Here is a 6,000-nt window from a genome sequence, read left to right on the forward strand (position 1 = left end):
CCACCCATTTCGACACATAATAAACCGCCACAAGAATGTACTTCATCCCATAAGAACTCACAAAAGGGACCATAAAGTCAATGCCCCACACATTAAACAATTCGATCACAAGAATGGGATTTAAAGGGAGCCCTTGCCTTCTAGAAATACCACCATCTCTTTTGCACCATCACATGCCTTGGAGAACTCATGTGCATCTTGGTGGATGGTTTCCCAATAGTAATGACATTGCAAGATTTTATGGGTTGTATGCGTACCACTATGATTCCCACCCACAGGCGAGGCGTGGCATGCTTCCAAAACTCTCAACATCTCAACTTTTGGTACACAACGCCAAATAAGACCATCAGCACAACTGCTATAAAGATACGGATCATCCCGAAAGAATTTTTTCACATCATGCATGAACATTTTCCTTTGATGAAAGGACAAGTCCAATGGGATAATATCACTAGCCAAGTAATTCAAAAAATCTGCGAACCATGGAATCTAGTCTTGAGAAGCTGCCAATGCATGCTCATCAGGGAAAGTTGTTAGGATCGAATTCACGCATACACACTTGATGAATGAAGAACAGAAGAACTTTCAAGAGAAAGAGAAGAGAGATCTAGAGTGACAAAGAGAAAACCCAATATTTCGTGGTAACACCCCGTGAGTAAACTTCCACGGCGGTGGGGTATTTTATATTTAATGAATCAGAGTATTTTTGGTTACAAAGAATAAATAGTTATATATATTTTTTGTTAAACCGCTTAAACAGTTATATATATTAATCAGGCTCCACAACCTAACAATTCTCCCACTTAGAGACTGACTCAGTCATCCAAAAATACATTCTCAAAAAAAAAACTCTTCATCATCAACATCTTTACCGCACCGCAACATCTGTAGCAACAACTACAAAAGACCGACCGAGGTTTTACATAACCCCAGTTTCCCAACATCAACACATTTCGTCAACATGTCTGTCGGGTTCTTTGCACCCTCTATCTTCTCCAAGCACATATCACCATCCTCCACTGCCCTGCAAGTGAAATGGTATCGCCTTCTGATGTACTTTGTCTTCGAATGATAGACTAGATTTTTCACCAACTGTATGGCACTCTGGCTATCTGAGTAAAGAATCTTCTCGCTCTGCTTGTTGCTCAATTCCTCAAGATAATCTGCCAGCCATATCATCTCTTTCCCAGCTTCAGCGATTGCCACATACTCAGCTTCAGTAGATGAAAGAGAAACACACTTCTGAAGCCTGGACATCCAACTCACTGCAGTTCCACCTATGGTGTAAATGTAACCGGATGTACTCTTTCTCGAGTCAACATCCCCACCAAGATCAACATCCACAAAACCTTGTAGAGTCACCTTGTCTTTGCCAAAACAAAGTGAAGTACTGGATGTACCTCTCAGATATCTCAGAAGCTACTTCACAGCTTCCCAATGCTCTTTCCCAGGGTTCGCCATGTACCTGCTAACAACTCCCACTACATGTTCTATATCAGGTCTAGTGCAGACCATAGAATACATCAAACTACCAACTGCTGAAGCATATGGAACAAGTGTCATGTGATCACGCTCCTCGGTAGTTTTGGGTGACTGCTCCTTTGACAATTTAAAGTGATTTGCCAATGGATTAGTCCTGGGTTTAGCATCATTAGCCCTAAATCTGGTCAGCACCTTCTCAATGTACAACTCCTAAGATAGATTTGAAGTGCCAGCAGATATATCTCGAGAAATCTTCATCCCCGAAATCTGCTTCGCTGGACCCAAATCATTCATCTCAAACATTGCAGACAACCTTGTCTTCAGATTGTTAATCTCCCTCATACTAGTTCCTGCAATCAACATATCATCCATATACAAGAGTAGAAAGACATATGAATCACTGTATTTCTTGAAGTAACAACAAGTATCCTTTTCAGCTTTGCAGAATCCACTCTTGATCATGAAGGAGTCAAATTTCTTGTACCATTGCCTTGGTGCTTGCTTTAGTCCATACAAGCTCCTGGTGAGCTTGCACACCATGTGTTCCTTGCCTGGAACCACAAATCCTTCTGGTTGCTGCATATAGATCTCTTTGTCCAGATCTCCATGTAAAAATGTTGTTTTTACATCCATTTTCTCAACATGTAAATTCTCCGATGCAACAATACTCAACAGAATTTGAATAGAGATTAACTTCACAACAGGAGAGAATATTTCAGCATAATCAATACCTTTCCTTTGTGAATATCCTTTAACCACTAAATGAGCCTTGAACCTTCTTTTCCATCTGGTTCAGTCTTGATTCTGAACACCCACTTGTACAGCAAAGCTCTTTTCCCTGCAGGTAACTCAGTCAACACCCATGTGTCGTTCTTCTCAAGTGACCTCATCTCATCATCATGGCTTGCTCCCACTTGATCGTATCCTCCACCTGTAGGGCCTCATCAAAAGACTATGGTTCCCCCGCATCAGTCAGCAATAGATAGTGTAATGAAGGTAAATACCTATCTGGTGCCCTCATGGTTCTGGATGATCTCTTTAACACCTGCTAAGGTGTAACTTGCTCCACTTCAGATTCTTCTGTAGGAGTTGGTTGAGTATCTTCTTCGATATCTCTGGGTTACTCTTCTCCAACTCAACCTCAACTCTCACTTGCTTTGCAATCTCTATAACCTTCTGCTCTCTGTCCTTGTACAGGATAGACTCATCAAATGTCACGTCACAATGTCTCAGGATCTTTTTATTCTTGTCATCCCCAAACTTGTAACCAAACAAATCAGAACCATAGCCTATGAAGTAACACTTCACAGCCTTGGCATCAAGCTTGTCTCTTTTTTCTGGATCAACATGAGCATAAGCAGTGCAACCAAAAGTCCTCAAGTGTGAGTACTTGAGTTCTTTTCCTGTCCACACCTCCTCTGAAATCTTGAACCCTAAAGGAACTGATGGTCCCCTGTTGATCAATTATGCAGTTGTGCTCACAGTATCCGTCCAAAATGTTTTGGCAGCCCACAATGTATCCTCATACTCCTTGCACGCTCATTCAATGTTTTGTTCATCCTCTCGGCAATTCCATTCTGCCTTGCCTTACCAGGAACTGTTCTCATCAATCTGATTCCTCAACTGCACAGAATGCCTTGAACTCTGATTTGTCATACTCTCCTCGATTGTCAGACCTTAGGCATTTGACTTTCAAACCGGTCTGATTCTCAACTTCAGCTTTCCACTTCTTGAAGGTTGCAAACACATCTGACTTATGCTTCAAGAAGTAAACACATACCTTCTTGCTGAAATCATCAATGAAGGTAACATAGAATTTGGATCCTCCAAGTGATGATACTGGAGATGGTCCCCAAACATCTGTATGGACCATTTCCAACCGCACTTTCTTTTGCTCTCTAGGAGACTTTGTGAATCTTACTCTTTTCTGTTTGCCCATAACACAACTCTCGCAAAGATCCATATCAATAGATTTCAGACCCTCTAATGCTCCTTTTGCAACCAGCATCTTCATTCTTTTAGTACTCATGTGTCTAAGTCTGTTGTGCCACATACATGAACTGGAAGCACCTTCAGCAACAGCGGCCATGTTTATACACCCTGCAGTGGTGTACAAGGTTCCAGATTTGGTGCCACGACCTACTACCATAGCACCTTTCACAATCTTCCACGAACCTTTCCCAAACTCAGCTGCATATCCCGTGTTATCCAACTGACCAACGGAGATCAGATTTTTCTTGATCCCAGGAATATATCTGACATCCTCCAATGTCCACTGGTTTCCTGAGGTGGTCTTTATGCAAACATTCCCATTTCCTTCAATCTCTAAGGCTTTGTTGTCAGCAAGATATACCTTTCAAAAATTTCCAGATTTGAAATTTTGGAACAACTCCTTGCTTGGAGACGAATGGAAAGATGCACCAGAATCCAAAATTCATGATTCAATTGGGTTGTTCACACTAAGGATTAGAGAATCCCCAATGTCTTCTGCTGAATTTACAGAATCATTGTCATCTCCAAATTTCTAATTCTGTTTCTTCTTTGGCTTTGTACAGTTCGTCCGAAAGTGCCCTTTTTCACCACAGTTCCAATAAGTCACGTTTGATCTGTTCAGGGATTTTCCTCGATTCTTTGATTTTGATCGACCATGTTGATTTTGTCCTTTCGTCTTACTTCTCCCCCTTCGGTCAACGCTGAGAGCATTGCCCGATGAATCTCCCACTTCTCGTTTGCGAATACTTTCGCTAAGAACAACATCACGGATTTCATCAAACTTCAGGTTCTCAGATCCATGGGAACTGCTAATCGTAGCAACAACAGTATCCCAAGACTCGGGCAGAGATGACATCAAAATCAATGCCTTAATTTCATCTTCGGAATTAATATCCACAGAATTGAGTTGACTCACAATAATATTGAACTCGTTTACATGATCAGAAACGGATCCATTCTCAGGCATCTGTAAATTGAAGAATCTATGCATCAAATATACCTTGTTCATCACCGATGGTTTTTCATACATGTTTGACAGTGTCTTCAACAGATCGGACGTAGTCTTCTCCTTCACGATGTTGAACGCCACATTTCTTAACAAAGTCAACCGGATCAACCCTAGAGTCTGGCGATCCTTGAGTTTCCACTTCTCCTCCGTCATGGATTCCGGCCTCACCCCGGTTAACAGTTCGTGAAGATCTTTCTGGTACAGATAATCTTCGATCTACATCTTCCAGGAACTGAAATCGGATCCATCAAACTTCTCAATTCCAAGCTTTGAACTATCAATCTTTAGTGATCGTGTTAAATCTCCTTAGCTCTGATACCAGTTGTTAGGATCAAATTCACGCACACACACTTGATGAATGAAGAACAGAAGAACTTTCAAAAGAAAGAGAAGAGAGATCTAGAGAGAGAAAGAGAAAACTCAATATTTCGTGGTAACATCCCGTGAGTAAACTTCCACGGCGGTGGGGTATTTTATATTAATGAATCAGAGTATTTTTGGTTACAGAGAATAAATAGTTATATATATTTTTGGTTAAATGGCGTAAACAGTTATATATATTAATCAGGCTCCACAACCTAACAAAAGTATCATCAATTTCAGCTTTTTCACCTAACTCATTTTGAAGATGACTATGGTTTTTGTCAAACTAGTCAGGCTGCTTCATCTCAAATTCAGTCTCCGGTCATCATTTACCCGGGTACTGTATCTTCTAATCCAAATGGCTAGACCATCGGTGACTTTCATCCATTTACAATTGATTTTGGGTTGGTGTTGCTCGACTTTGTTCAATCTTTGTTGTCAATATATTATTATTATTATTATTCTCCTTCACTTTATTGTCTTCATCGACACAAATTCTTCTTCGCTGGTAATAATTTTGTGTTTTCTTTGTCCAAATATTGCGTTTTGGGAATTATAAAAGTATAAATTTTATGTTTTTGCTCAGTTATTTGTGATATGTGGTAGCTGTTAAGTTTATGATTCATTTGTTGAATTGTTTCTTCTTACATTTCCTTTGCTGCTTAATGAGTTGGTTCCTCTATTTTTTAACTGTTTTCTTATGATTGTTCATAAATTTGGTTGATGCACATTGATGTTTTTATTGAATTTAATACTTCTACTAATGTGGATTCAACAATAGTTTATCTTTTTGTCTGGGTATTTTTTTATTCTATTGTTTGTCGTTGGTTTAGTATGTTGATAGACTTGTTGCTGGTTAGTTATGATTAAATGGACTGTTTGAGAGGCTTAAGATTGAAAAAGATTTACAACATCAAGAATATCATTCCTTGTTTTGAACATTTTCCTATGTCAACTAACAGTTCTAAGGTAAAAGAAAAAAAAGAAGCATAAAAATCAGATAACATCCATAATCAAAGTACACTGATAGCACTCTTAAACCACACATCATAACAATTTTTTTCCTTACATCATTTACTTAATTAAGTCCAAATAAGTATGATTCCAAGGTTATAAAATATAAAAATTTTAAACGCTAAAAATAAGTTGATATG

This window comes from Solanum lycopersicum, chromosome 4 (assembly GCF_036512215.1).
Source record: "Solanum lycopersicum chromosome 4, SLM_r2.1".
Classification (NCBI taxonomy): domain Eukaryota; kingdom Viridiplantae; phylum Streptophyta; class Magnoliopsida; order Solanales; family Solanaceae; genus Solanum; species Solanum lycopersicum.